Here is a 14,892-nt window from a genome sequence, read left to right as displayed (position 1 = left end):
GATTAAATACTCCCGAAGAGGACTTGACTGAATCGGGAATTGATTGTGACATCATATTTTTCGTTGCCAGATTTGAACGAAGCATGATACGGCACACCGCCGGAGAATGCTGAGGAATGTGGGCCGAAAATTTTTGCCTGATCGTGTTCGGTTTTGGCTTTATTTCGGGAACATTCATACATTCTCACATTCAAACATCCAAGATGAGAGTTTTGGTCATACATGGATTGATTGTGTTGCGAACTCTCATTTGGATAAAAATTAATTAAGAACCTTTGATTAAAAAAAACAAACAAACCGGGGCTCGTCCGGGATTCGAACCCGGGACCTCTCGCACCCTAAGCGAGAATCATACCCCTAGACCAACGAGCCACACTGACCAACACAGTTAAGATTTTTAACAGAAATTTATAAATTTATAGTGATTTGGTTGATGTTTGAGGGAAGGGAACACAGATGGACAACGAACATTTCCTTCAGTTTTTGTCCTTGAATAGGTTCCAAGTACCCACTTTGATCAAAACCGATCCCATTGATAACAGTACAATCGGGGGGTGGGGGTCCTACAAAGTCCTGGGGGGTCACACCCCTTTTTGCCCAAGATTCCTGGGGGGTCGCACCCCCTTTTTGGCCCCAGGGGTCTTGGGGGGATTGGTTTATGTCGGACGGGAGTTTATCTCGAGACACATCGGAGCGGTGATTATCTCCGGACGTGTCGGGGCGGTGTTTGTCTCTGCGCGGTGTTTGTCTCTGGATGCGTTCTGGCGGTGTTTGTCTCCATACAGATTGGTGCCATGCGTGTTCTGGCAGTGTCTGTCTCTGGACGGGATTTATCGTATGACTGGGAGAAAATGGATTTCAGACATTATTTTGTTTCCATCTTCACTGTTATTCCATGCAGAAGGATTTTGCTGAGAGTTGAATCGTAATTAATGCCCCACGACACGTCCACCTTCACTTCCTCTCACCTTACACTGTCTTCCCTCCCCCCCCCAACCCCCACACAAAGGGCGATGAGGACATGTTACGGACTACTGGTGCTGTCAGTAACGATCTTGTGGCAGCAGAAGCAAGATACCACATAGCTTGCCATGCCTCATACATCAGCAAAGCTAATCTGCAGTATCCTGGCTTCCATGAAGGGAGACAAGAACCTTGTTACGATTCGGCATTCAAGCAATTGGCTGAAGATATCTGTGATGACCTGAATGGTGGGAGGGCATTTGATATGACAATTCTTCTGGACAGATACAATCATTTTCTGCGCGGACAGGGAGTGGCAATCGACAGCTAGACTACCCAGCGACTCACACTTCGACTAAAGAAAAACTTTGAAAGTCTTCCATAAGCCATATGAAATTAGTAAGTCCGAGCTTTTGTACTCAAGATCCATATCCCTTCAAGATGCCATCAACTCTGCCTATCAGTGTAACACCGCAACAGCCACGGGTGTACCAAGAAAACAGCTCACAACATCGATGGATGATTGCGACAGGGTGAGTCTGCTGTACCGCACCGCGAAACTCATCAAGTCGGAGATCAATGAATGCCAAGGCATATCAGTCCGACCACCTAATATCATGGGTCTCACCCTGACAAAATCCAAATCTGTGATACCAGACAGTCTTTACTGGCTACGACGCTGGGTTGTTGCCAAACCAGAAAAGGAAGATGAAGATGAGTTTTCAGCACCAGAATGTAGCAACTCATCAGATGAAAGACGTGCGTTGATGCTTGCTCAAGATGTTGTACACTGTGCGACTCATGCTAGAACTAACATGCCCAAGCATGTGGCCCTGGGAATTGCAGTTCACCATGTGACGAGGTCAAAACAGCTCATTACCATGCTGAGCAGAATGAGCCACTGTGACTCCTACGATGATGTTGAGGCAACCGACGCAAGCCTCGCACAGAAGCATGTGCATGGATGGCCGAAGAAACTTGTGAAAATCCAAGAACAATCTTTGAATCCAGTGGTGAAGAAGACGCTGATTAAAAGTTACAACAGGTGACATCTTCACGCTTCCATGGCGAGTGTGATTCCTTGTTGCCAGACACAAATATTACAAACCGCTCCGACGAATGTGCTTCCGTGTTGCTGTACACTCGTAAAAAAGACGAACGCTAAAAATAACAGTTGCAGTTGTCTTTATGCTTGCCTCTGGATGTATATGAATTTCTGCAGAACAATACTTTCTTAAGCGTTTGATTTCCAAAATGTAGACATACCAGGAGTAATTGAGAAACACCGTTCACCTTAATATGAGAACACAATTAAAAATGTCAGAAAGTTTGAATTAGTTTGATATTTTAGATTTGGTGATGCCATTTTCAAATAACTGTACATTCTCTGATCGAGAATTATAATAGGAAGCCAATGATACCTCAACATTGAAAATTGGTTGTCCAGACAAAGATATTCACGTTTACGTTACTCCTCCCCCTAAATTTTTATAGCCCACAGTGACCCTCTTGGTAAGTACCCTTGGTATGTATAATGGCCTGTAGAATTTCAATGATACCACAATTTGAAACCACATACTACCTGGAGGTGTTCTATAGGGTCTATTCTACCACCCTGTCAAGTTAAACCTTTTCTGTAGGGGGTGTTGAACGAATTTCCTAATTTGGCCTCATATGAGAAATGGCTGCTGGACTATCATTAGATGAGCTGGCTCAATCCAGCTCAGAGCGCTCGCCATTGCTCGGCCAGATAAGGAAGATTGCGAGCACCTATCGGCACATCAGTCAGTTCAATACCCGGTCTCAACAGGTTACAAACAGGTCAGGGAACTTGCTCGGGGCTGTGGACTTCACCGGTGTTGCGGTCATTTTGACACGGCCTGCGGAACTCGAACCAGGCTCCCCTGCTAGTCCTACGACTGTTACAATATAATATTGGATTTTTATTCCTCTTATTCCCTCCTTTTACCATCGACATTCATGCATTGTTCCTACACCGACTGACGCAAGTTCGATTCCACTTGTTCATGATTCGGGGTTGAGATGTCCACACTTTGTGACAGAGCAATGACCTGTGTTGGGTTGGTTGCTTGGTCCAGAAACAGAAAGATAACCACCAATGGGACACAGGTTGGTGCAGGGGAACCACTTCAAACTTGGACTGCTCGTGCTTCCATGCAAGAATCATTTATCAATCACAAGAATCATGGATGAATTGAAAAACAGTTTAATAAACAAAACAAAATTAACTTGTTTTACATAACAACGTGCATTTGGAACATGCGTCGAGTCCAAGTGTTCCAGTACTCCACCTTTGGCATGATCTTTTCACAATTCTGGGTGTCATATGTGGGATTTTGATCATTGAACATCATGTCGTCATTATTTCGGCCAAAGTCACTGGTACTCACAACTCCTTCAGGAATGTTGTCCTTTTCAATTTGTACACGAGTTCCATGTCTGGTTGCAGCGCCTCGTTTCACTCAGAACACTTGTACGGTTTATCTTTCATCTGGATTCTTTGATGTTTCTATCAAGTTGAGAACTGAGTAAAGGCCTTACTGCACATCGAGCACTTTCAGGACTTCACACCTGTATGTATTTTTTGATGTTTGTTTAAACTTGATGATTGACAAAAGGCCTTACTGCACGTTGAACACTTGTAGGACTTCACACCTGTGTGTATTTTTTGATGTTGAGTGAAATTTGATAATTGACTGAAGGCCTTCAAACACACAGAAAACCTGTGTGATTTCTCACTTCCTTCGACATTCTCTCCCAGGATGTTTGGAGAACTGTTCTTGTTGTTGTTGTTGTTGTTGTTGTTGTTGTGGGACACACCACTAAGTTGATCATCGTCCTGACCAAGAGTCCGTGTCACGTGCTGATTGAAGGAAACTTCAGTGTCGTCCAACGGGGAACACTTGGAACAAGAATCCTTTTTCATTTGTTTCTCTGCAATGGCAATTCACAAAGAGGATTAATAAATCCCTTTTAGAATGAAACATTTAACACAGAAAACACAACGTACTCCAATTGGATCAAAAAATTTGATGGGAAGAGAGAGGAGACGAGAGAAAGAAAAAGGAAAAAAAGAAGGAATGAAGAGAAAGAGAGAGTCACATGAGAGTGAGAAAGACAAGGAAAGCGAGAGACAACCAAACAAACACACACACTCACTCACTCACACACACCCGAGCTTTTCCTCCTATCATCAAGGAATGGGGTTCCCAAAGGCTTTCCCCAATCCCGTTATCTTGCGAGCTGCCCTGTGAAGGACAGCAGCACAGGAAGAACTCTCCATTTCTTTGCATTTGTGGGTTTTGGGGAATGAAAGGTTTTACGGTGGCCGGAGTGCAAATCCTGCCACCAACCTCCTAAAACAGTAACCCAACTGCAGGAGGACGTTCGCAGACAGTTGGACACGAGATGTGGATGGCCGTTGGCTCACAAGGAACTCATCCAAACTTTGACAGGTTTTGTTTTTAATTCTGCTGGGTGTCCATATCATACACCCTCCTCACCAGGAAACCTGGTGGGGGAGACGGTCTTTTTTAAAAAAAATTTATATACGTTGACGAGGCTCGAGGCTCGTATGAGAGCATGAGACATGAGGGGTGGGAGAAGAAAGGACAAAACAGTGGGGAACAGAGACATTAGGAGATCTGCGAAAGCGAGAGGGATGGAATGGGGAACATGGGGTATTCAAGATGGACATTCCAGGGACTTTCAGGAAGGAAAGCAGGGAATTTGAAGGAGGTGGGTTTGGGGTGGATTAACGGGGGCAGAAAAGATCGAGGTGTTGGATGGGGGAATATAGGTGGTGGTGAACAGCTGTTTTGAAGAGTGGGATTCAAGGGAGTGTGGGAGTTTATTCCAAAGGCAGGAAAAAAAGAGAAATGAAAGAGTGAAGGTGAGCGGTGATTCGTGATTTTGGTACTTTTAGCAGAAGGGAGTTGCTGGCAGACCTTGAGCACCCTGCGGAAAGATTGGGGGGGCCAGCCAGAGAGGAGACGGGAGAAGACAGAAAGACCACCGACCTGCCTGCAGTGAGAGGCCCAAAGACTGTGCCTCACCAGGGGAGATACCAATGATCCTAAAGGCCTTGGTTTCCACAGCGTGAAGCCAAGAAAGGTGAGGGGCAGGAGCACCAGCCCGGAGGGGAGGGCAATACTCCATCAGGCTGCAGACGAAAGCTTTGTATGTGGTCAGGAGCTCAGGTGGGCTGAGGAAGGACTTTAAATGACGGAGGATTCCCAGTCGGCGACGGGCTTTGGAGGCCAGGTTGGAAATGTGGCTTTCCCAGAAAAGATCATGGCAGATAGTGAGACCCAGAAGCTTGAATGAAAGGACTTCTTCCAGAGGATTGTTGAGAAAATGGATTGGGGGCGGGGTGAGGGATTTCCAGACGGTCCTTTCGGAGAGACATCGTGAGAGTGAGATTTGTCAGGATTGAAAGACATGTTTATGATTTTATCCAGATATGCAGAGAGTGAAGAGCCTGCTTCCTGCCGATCAGAGGGAACAGAGAAGGTGGAATCATCAGCAAAGAGATGAAGAGGATTTTCCAGACAGTCGGAGAGATCATTGTTGAAAACCAGAAAAAGAACAGGGCCCAGAACGCTGGATTGAGGAACTCCAGCCTGGACAGGAAGAGGGGATTTCATCAAGAGCCACGTGTTGACTGCGACAGGAGAGGATGTCTGTGAGCCATGAGTGGAGATCACCTTGGATACCAAAGGAAGAGAGATTTCTGAGCAGTGCGGGATGCCAGACCGTATCGAAAGCTCGTGATATGTCGAGGGAGAGTTCTCTTTGTTTGTGCTAATTCTTGCTTTCTTTTTTGTTCATTTTCCCCTCTTTTAACTACATTTCACTTTCAATTTCTCTCTTTGTTTGTAAAATCTGTCTTCGGAGGAGTGAATTCCCACGAAACGTTTTTGAACGAGGCTCACCTGGCTGTACCTGGATGGGTTTGACAGTTGAAGGTGAAAGGCGAATGCTCTTCACGTTCCTCCTGATCTCTCCATCTTGACTCCTTGCTTTATTGTTCAGATTGCTTCTGACGATTCCAATGCAGGATTTGGTTTTCCACCTGATAACATATAACACACAATGTCCCATGGTGTAATGGTTAGCACTCTGGACTCTGAATCTGGCTATCCGAGTTCAAATCTCGATGGGACCTCATGTTTTATTTTGGAGGTTGGTCACAGGAAACAGAGAGGATGAGGCAGCCATCGGGAGAACTGCTGTTGGATTGGGAGGGGTATCAGTTGCAAATCAGAAGAGGTGGTGTGAACATTGTGGAGGGATTTCGTGAGGTCCACATCTGGAATATTGTGTGCAGTTTTGGTCACCACAATTCAGGAAGGACCTGCAGTCGCTGCCAGGGAGAGGGATTCACGCAGGGTGACTGGATTGATTCCGGGCCGAGCGAGACTCAGCCATGAGGGGCAGCTGAAGGAGACGAGGCTCGACCTGTCCGACAATGGAGCGAAGTGTTTGTTCTCCTCCCAGACGAAACGTCAACGGTCCAGGAAACTCGGCTATCTTGTACTGGGTACACATGACTGGATGTCATAATGTTCATACTCGTTCCTCATCACCTGTTGCTGAACGACATTTTCAAAAAATTGCTGTGACAACATATTCGGTGTCTCCACGTGACTATCTTCAATTACAACCCCATCAAAGCCACTCAGGAATCAACGCCTCGTTCGGGAAAAATGTCACGTGACAAAGGAACGAAATCACGACTGCAGATCTCCGAACCACGAACAACCAAATCACGTGACCACCACCAGCTCTGCCACTCGTCCTTGGGACGGCTAATCTCCTCGCACACGAGAAAGGGGGTGGTTACGAAGAGATGTGATCGAGATGTTTAAGATAATGAAGGATAGAGAATTTTTTTCTGTACATTGTCGAGGCTCATATGAGAGCATACACACAATGCACAGCAAGACAAGAGGGGTGGGAGAGGGAAGGACAAAACAGTGGGGATCAGAGACATGAGGAGATCTGGGGAAGGGAGAGGGATGGGATGGGGAACACGGGGGAAAACAAGATAGACATGACAGGGACTTTCAGGAAGGAAAGTAGGGAATTTGAAGGAGGTGGGTTTGGGGTGGATGAACGGGGGTAGAAAAGACTGAGGTTTTGGATGGGGGACGATAAGAGGTGGTGGTTGGCAGCTGTTTTGAAGACCTGGAGGAAAGAATGGGATTGAAAAGAGTGTGGGAGGAGGAGGAGGAGATTGGGACCATACTCTGTGCAGGCCCAATGGGATGTTACTCCGTCCCTGGGGATGGAAGTTAAGCTGGAGGACCTGTCTGCCAGCAATGATGACAAGAAAGGTCCAATGGGATGATTACAAGCCCACAATCCCTCCCAATGATGAGATCAGTATTTTGGGGAACCTGTATGCCAGCCTGCACCACCGGAATCGATCATGCTGCCAAATGGCATGATTGGAAAATTTTCTCTCCACCTCCTCTCTGGACTAGCACATCAATCATTGAAGGACACTCCCTTTTCTTGCTCACCATCACCGATGGCCAAACTACACTTCACTGCAATTTGTGTGATTATCAATGATGCACATTCTCAAAATGAGGAATTCGAGCAGAGTACCCGCCCGATGGGCGATCTTGTTCCAAGCATGAAACACGTTCTTCTGACGCATACCTTTATTTGGGCGGTGTATCGGAAAGTGACAGCTCTGAATTCGCAAAATAAATTCCCACTGTGGGGCTTGGCCACCCGAAATCGGCGCCTTCCCCCTTTTCACCTTTGAACCTTCACCCAGGCTGGATCCGCCCCTCTCACAGGCGGACGTGGTTGAAATCGCCGATCACATGCTGAACGAGTTTGCACCAACCGCACTTTTCCGCTGTCGAGGATGTTATGGTGTTGTGGAGGAGTCGATGTGTTGTTGAGATGACGTGGTTGTTGTTGTTGTTGGTGAGGAGATGTTGTGTTTGTTTAAAATAAAAGATAGAGAAAGAATAACGGCTAACTCAAAGATGCACAGCCCGGCACACGAACAAATCCCGTTTTACATTGGTGGGGGAATCGAACCTGGAACACACACTTATCGAAATAACTGATCTTCGGGGAACCTGAATGGTGTTCTGGGAATTTCCACAACCGTAACAATATATTCAAAAGGAAGCAAGAACGCGTCGTTTGGATGTATTGTTTGTTCGAGCCGGTAGTATATCAATATATTAAGTCGGGACGTAGTCGTGTTAATTTGTTCAGTGAATGTGAATTTCTGAAAGAGAGAAATGTACAATCGTCAAGTAAACAGCGGGGAAAAGGGATTGGGTAAGTTGTCTTTCGTGTATCCTTTTGATATAACAGTGACAAGCTCTGGGAGGGAGGAGTGCGGTGTCCGGAGAGGGAGGGGCAAGCCGCACAACTCCGTGAATAACAGGCTGTGAGAGACAGAGACAGAGAGAGAGAGAGAGAGAGAGAGAGAGAGAGAGAGAGAGAGAGAGAGAGAGAGAGAGACAGAGACAGGGGGCAGAGAGAGAGAGAGAGAGAGAGAGAGAGAGAGAGAGAGAGAGAGAGAGAGAGAGAGAGAGAGAGAGAGAGAGAGAGAGCGAGAGAGAGAGAGAGAGAGAGAGAGAGAGAGAGAGAGAGAGAGAGAGAGAGAGAGAGAGAGAGAGAGAGAGAGAGAGAGAGAGAGAGAGAGAGAGAGAGAGAGAGAGAGAGAGAGAGAGAGAGAGAGAGAGAGAGAGAGAGAGAGAGAGAGAGAGAGAGAGAGAGAGAGAGAGAGAGAGAGAGAGAGAGAGAGAAAGAGAGAGGGAGGGAGAGAGAGAGAGAGAGAGAGAGAGAGAGAGAGAGAGAGAGAGAGAGAGAGAGAGAGAGAGAGAGAGAGAGCCAACAGTAGAGCCCACAGCTTCCGGCAGGAACTCTGCAAGTCCTTACAATACAACAGAATCAATAACAATTAATCATCCCGCCGTAGTTGATTCGGCGACTTCGTCACCACAGAAGACCGTGCAGTAACCATGTTGAATATCGTGGTCAATTTTGGGGAATGGAAGGATCTGGAATTACAACCTTTGGCAGGGGACCTGGAATAATCAATGACGTCAGTTTTCAGGATTTTATGTTCCTCTTCCTGGGCCGAAATATGATGGAAAATGATCTGCTCCAAATTTTACCGGAGATTGATGTGAATGAGATCGGAGTCGTTCTGGGTTCTGTAATACACAAACGGGACCTCGAAACCGCAGGCCGATGAGCTTGCTTCCAATTCGAGACAAGGTCATGGAATCTGTCACTGCAGTTGACATCAAGTCCTTTTCTCCAACGACCTGATCTCAGATCATAAGTTGAGATTCAGACCCGGTCGTTGTCGCTTGGACTTGCTGTTTCTGCTGTTTCATCGATGGAAGGAGGCCCTCAATGCCAGGCATGAGATCAGGGCGGTCTCTCTGGAGGGATGTCGAGCATTTGACACAGTCTGATACCCCTGGTTCGTAAAATAAAAACAGGGAATGAATTCCATCAATTAATTCAACAAATGGAGACATTCAACGTTCCTGCGGCGTGACGTCACCAAGAAATAAAAGAAATAGGCTCTTGTGAGATTTGAACACACGACCACTGGTTTACTAGACCAGTACTCTAACCACTGAGCTAAAGAGCCAGGTTGATGACCTGTCATTTTGACGTCTTTATAAGGAGTTTCGATCATCCGTGTTCAGTGCATGTGTCACCTTCATTGTCTCTGGTTGTTTTCTTGTTGGACCTGTGTGCACATTGATTTGTGTGTTTGAGTGAGTGTGTGTAGATTTGTGTGTGTGTGTGTATTGTTCCGGTTGTGGAAATTCGCATTACACCATAAAGAGTCCTCAGGTGAGTTATATCGGTAAGTCCATGTGTGGTTTGCCCAATCCCGTTGTATAGAGGGACTGTGTGTGATTTATTCGGGCTGCGATCTTCAGTTTGCCGTTTTTCTTTTGCTGTCGATATTTTGGACCAAACACCACTCCACTACCAAATCGCCACCACCCCCAACGCCCCCGAACAACTCCACCAGACCGCCACGACCTTCACCCCCACAACCCCAACCTCGCAAACATCGCCTCGCCCACCATTCTCCGACGACACCCAAACAACGACCCAGCATCGCGGCGGACTTCAAAACCGCCTTCACATTCCTCTTCACGCCCAACATCGGCCCAGCATCGCGGCGGACTTCTAACCGCCGGCACCTTCCTTTACAGGAGAATAGCGACTTTTCTCAGAAATTCGGATCAAGGGAGGTTCACGCCCCCTTTTCCTCCGTCCAATGGGCGAGCGTGGCTCCGCCCCCGAGCTCATTTTGATCCGAAATTACCATACCAGCACCTGGCTCGGGGTATAAAAGGACGCACACGGGCGGGTTAGAACGAGTGAAGTCGGTGGAAAGGGGAAGAGTCAGAACGGAGTCTGAAGGGGTCGGTGGGGCAGAGTCGGGAGACGAGTCGAGTCAAGTCAGAGTTCGTCTACGAGTCAAGTCGGGGAAGTGGAGAGAGTCGAGTCGGCGCATCATCATCCTGCGCCCTGTTGCCGTCTGCCTCGGAGGAGAACGAGCCTTCTGTCAGGTGCCAAGGCGATCAGCCCGCGGTCCCGAGGCCACGCCAGCGGGACGGAGCATCCACCATTCCCCCTCATCGACCTCGAGCATCAACAATTCCCCCTCCCCCATAATCCGCGCTGAGATAGTGCCGGAAGCCCCGTTCGTGGCGTTGAGCGGCCACACGTGCAGGTACGAGCCGCAGACAGCATCGGGGGAGGCTCGGATTCGAGGTCGAGAACGCAACGCTGGACGACGCTTTCAGGGGAGTCGCAACTTTCTTTTTCCTTGGGGTTTTTGTGTGAATGTCTGTGGGTGGCGCCTGTCTGACGAAGTAGTATTGTTAGAAGTGTTGCTGTGTGTCGCTCATTAGTCGGAATATCTCTTTTGTTTTATTGTTATTACTGTGATTGTGTATACGTGCCTTTCATTTACTTTCCTTGTATTATTATTGTGATTGAATACGTGCCTTCTGTGCTTGTCTGAGTGTGTATTAAATGTGTTTGTTCAATTGTTCCAGCTTCGCTTCGTCTCCTTCTTTTTACTGACTCTCCATCCTGCATCACGTAAAGGATTGGCAGTGGGGTTGAGACACCCAATAAATATTCACGTCCGTCGAGGTCAGCGATAACACCGCTCGGTTATCACTGCAGCACGGAACGGACCGCTTAAGCGGTTCGTGTCCTCGGCTGACCTGCGGCGAGGTACGATCGCCCGGTTAACTACCCGCGCAGGTTCTTAGGTAGGTCGAGTTTGGCGAACAACCCTATCCTGCGCGGGTGAGCAATTGGCACGATCGTGGTGAGGTTAAACCCCCACCCGTGACTGGCTCCTGGCGGTAGTTCCCGGAGGGTCACGACTGAATTGTCCGTTCCGGTGGGCGAGGCGGCCGCTTTTGGCTGCACCCGGTCGATCGCACGCCGGCGGGCGTGAATTCGCAACAGTATATTTGTGTGTGTGTGTAGATTTGTGTGTGTGTAGATATTTGTGTGTGTGTAGATTTGTGTGTTTGAGTGGGTGTGTGTAGATTTGTGTGTGTGTGTGTGTGCGTGTGTGTGTGTAGATTTGTGTGTGTGTGTAGGTGTGTGTGTGTGTGTAGGTGTGTGTAGATTTGTGTGTGTGTGTGTGTGTGTAGGTGTGTGTGTGTGTGTGTGTGTGTGTGTGTGTGTGTGTGTGTGTGTGTGTGTGTGTGTGTGTGTGTGTGTGTGTGTGTGTGTGTGTGTGTGTGTGTGTGTGTAGATTTGTGTGTTTATCAACATTCACAGAGTACCTGTGACTCTTCAACACAAACACAGGTGCGGCAACGAGCATGGCACCAATCGCTCATTTATATATTTCTGGCTGTTCAGTACTCGAGGAGGATTGCTGTTCGACATTCGAGGGGGATGACTCTGGGCCCAAAGAAGAAAATACCAGTTGGGTCACGGAGGTGTGCACACGTGCTTCTGAAAATCAACTGCAAACAGAAGATATACCAAACAAAGGTAGTTCAAGAAATCATTTATTTAACACTCAACAGGTAACCTTCATCCTGCAGTTACATCTGGGTAACCTGGGGTCTTTCGGACCCCAAGTTGGGAAAAAAAATTCTCATCATTTTATTACAATAACATGATGTGCATATAAAATTGAAATCCTTTGCCATAGTTTTCGACTGAAACTACATTAATCGACTCTTAATAACGATTTTATTGTTATTATTTTTAGAAGAAACATGGCTTTTAAAAAATGTACCTTTAAAAATGTTTTTGGTTTTTTTTGAAAAAGTCAGTCTACCTTGGGGTCCTCAAAAACCCAGGTTACCGATGAACATTTATTTATTTTTTTGAAAAAAATCCCAGCCTTGGGGTCCTCAAAACTCCAGGTTACCAACAAAGGCTTAAACATTTATTTATTTTGAAGAAAAAACCCAGTTTCCATGAGGGTCCTCAAAACCCCAGATTACCAATAAAGGGTTAAACATTTATTTATCTATCTATAATTCCAGCAATCTCTGTGTGTGTGTCTGTCTGTCGGTCTGCGACTGCCGTTTCTCGACGACCGCCGGTCCGATCTCATTGAAACTTGCCAGGAATATTGCCGGGGACCCGCGGAAGTGCCTTCTCGAGGTTTGATATCGATCGGACGAGCGGTTCCCAAGTTACGGCCATTTATCTGTCGACCAATGACAAGACACGGTGCTATGACGTCACAATTAAGGTTATTTATTGATTCTTTTTTTGTTTGTTTTGCACGATCGACGGTCCGATCTGATTGAAACTTGCCAGTAATATTGCCGGTGCCCCGCGGATGTGCTTTTCAAGGTTTGATATAAATCAGACGAGCGGTTCCCAAGTTACGGCCATTTATCTGTCGACCAATGACAGGACACGGTGCTATGACGTCACAAATGACATCACAATTAATGTTTATTTATTTATTATTTCTTTTGCACGATTGAAACTTGCCAGGAATATTGTTGGGGACCTGCGGATGTGTCTTTTCGAGGTTTGAGAGAGAGAGAGAGAGAGAGAGAGAGAGAGAGAGAGAGAGAGAGAGAGAGAGAGAGAGAGAGAGAGAGAGAGAGAGAGAGAGGCTGCACATACTGGCACTCACCTACGGGCACGTACCTACGGGCCCGCCCCTACGGGCCCGTACAAGTCTATCTATAATTCCAGCAATCTCTGTGTGTGTGTCTGTCTGTTTGTCTGTCTGTCTGCGACCGCAGTTTCTCGACGACCGCCGGTCCGATCTCATTGAAACTTGCCAGGAATATTCCCGGGGACCCGCGGATGTGCCTTTTCGAGGTTTGATATCGATCGGACGAGCGGTTCCCAAGTTACGGCCATTTATCTGTCGACCAATGACAAGACACGGTGCCATGACGTCACGAATGACGTCACAATTAATGTTTATTTATTTATTTATTGCACGATTGACGGTCCGATCTGATTGAAACTTGCCAGGAATATTGCCGGAGCCCGGCGGATGTGCCTTTTCAAGGTTTGATATTAATCGGACAAGGGGTTCCCAAGTTACGGCCATTTATCTGTCGACCAATGACAGGACACGGTGCTATGACGTCACGAATGACATCACAATTAATGTTTATTTATTTATTATTTCTTTTGCACGATTGAAACTTGCCAGGAATATTGCTGGGGACCTGCAGATGTGCCTTTTCAAGGTTTGAGAGAGAGAGAGAGGTAGAGAGAGAGAGAGAGAGAGAGAGAGAGAGAGAGAGAGAGAGAGAGAGAGAGAGAGAGAGAGAGACAGAGAGAGAGAGAGAGAGAGAGAGAGAGAGAGAGAGAGACAGAGAGAGAGAGAGAGAGAGAGAGAGAGAGAGAGAGAGAGAGAGAGAGAGAGAGAGAGAGAGAGAGAGAGAGAGAGAGAGAGAGAGAGAGAGAGAGAGAGAGAGAGAGAGAGAGAGAGAGAGAGAGAGAGAGAGAGAGAGAGAGAGAGAGAGAGAGAGAGAGAGAGAGAGAGAGAGAGAGAGAGAGACTGCACATACTGGCACTCATCTATGGGCACTCACCTACGGGCCCGTCCTAGTTTTGATGAAAAAACCCAGTTTACCTTGGAGTCCTCAAAATTCCAGGTCACCAACAAAGGGTTAAACATTTATTTATTCTGTTGATAAAATCCAGCTCAACTTGGGGTCCTCAAAACCCCAGATTACCAATAAAGGCTGAAAAGTTAATTAATTTTGTTGAAAAAAATCCCAGCTTACCTTGGGGTCCTCAAAACTCCAGATCACCAATAAAGGGTTAAACATGAATTCATTTTGAAGAAAAATCCCAGTTTACCTGAGGGTCCTCAAAACCCCAGATTACCAATAAAGGGTTAAACATTTATTTATTTTGTAGAAACGTTCCGATTCAGTCAGATTCAGAAATTATTCAAAAATCAATTCCCGATTCAGTCAAGTACTCTTCGGGAGAAGTTGATCAGTGTAAACAACCTCAGCGGTATAGTTCGCTGGAGCTATCTCTCTCTCTCTCTCTTTTTTTTATAATTTTTTCATCAACCGCCGTCACAACGGGAACCCAACGGTTTCACGGGTCATCGAGTTTCTATTAAAATTGGCAACGTTTTCATGAGCAAGCTCGTCCCTCACTTCCTCGGAGCAGCGGCTATAAAAGCTGGCTCAATTTGGCCTTGGAAGGATTCCAAGAGGGGAATCTCATTCAATGGTCAGAGACACGATGCGGAATACCGGAAGATCGCCAAATCACCCTCGAGATCGAAGTCTCACGAAAATGTCCAACAAGTCGATCCTCTCATTCGAATGGACGAAACAACAATCCGTCCCACACAACATTTCATGGTGATGGATTATTTTATTTATTGTCCCCCGCCCCTCCAAATAGGTC

At 46.8% G+C, this 14,892-nt stretch overlaps 2 non-coding genes across 2 annotated transcripts; both read right to left on the bottom strand.

Annotated features, from left to right (window-relative positions):
* Positions 1-300: 300 nt before the first annotated feature.
* TRNAP-AGG (transfer RNA proline (anticodon AGG)) lies at positions 301-372 on the bottom strand. Its single transcript has one exon. It is a non-coding gene; the product is annotated as a tRNA-Pro (tRNA).
* A 9,183-nt stretch (positions 373-9,555) lies between these two features.
* Positions 9,556-9,628, bottom strand: TRNAT-AGU (transfer RNA threonine (anticodon AGU)). The gene has a single exon. It is a non-coding gene; the product is annotated as a tRNA-Thr (tRNA).
* Positions 9,629-14,892: the final 5,264 nt, after the last annotated feature.

The sequence above is a fragment of the Eptatretus burgeri genome, chromosome 21, assembly GCF_056783735.1.
Source record: "Eptatretus burgeri isolate ZD-2024b chromosome 21, Ebu_testis_v1, whole genome shotgun sequence".
Taxonomy (NCBI): domain Eukaryota; kingdom Metazoa; phylum Chordata; class Myxini; order Myxiniformes; family Myxinidae; genus Eptatretus; species Eptatretus burgeri.
Note: the sequence above shows the minus strand (reverse complement) of the source record. Positions and strands in the feature narration are given on the sequence as shown.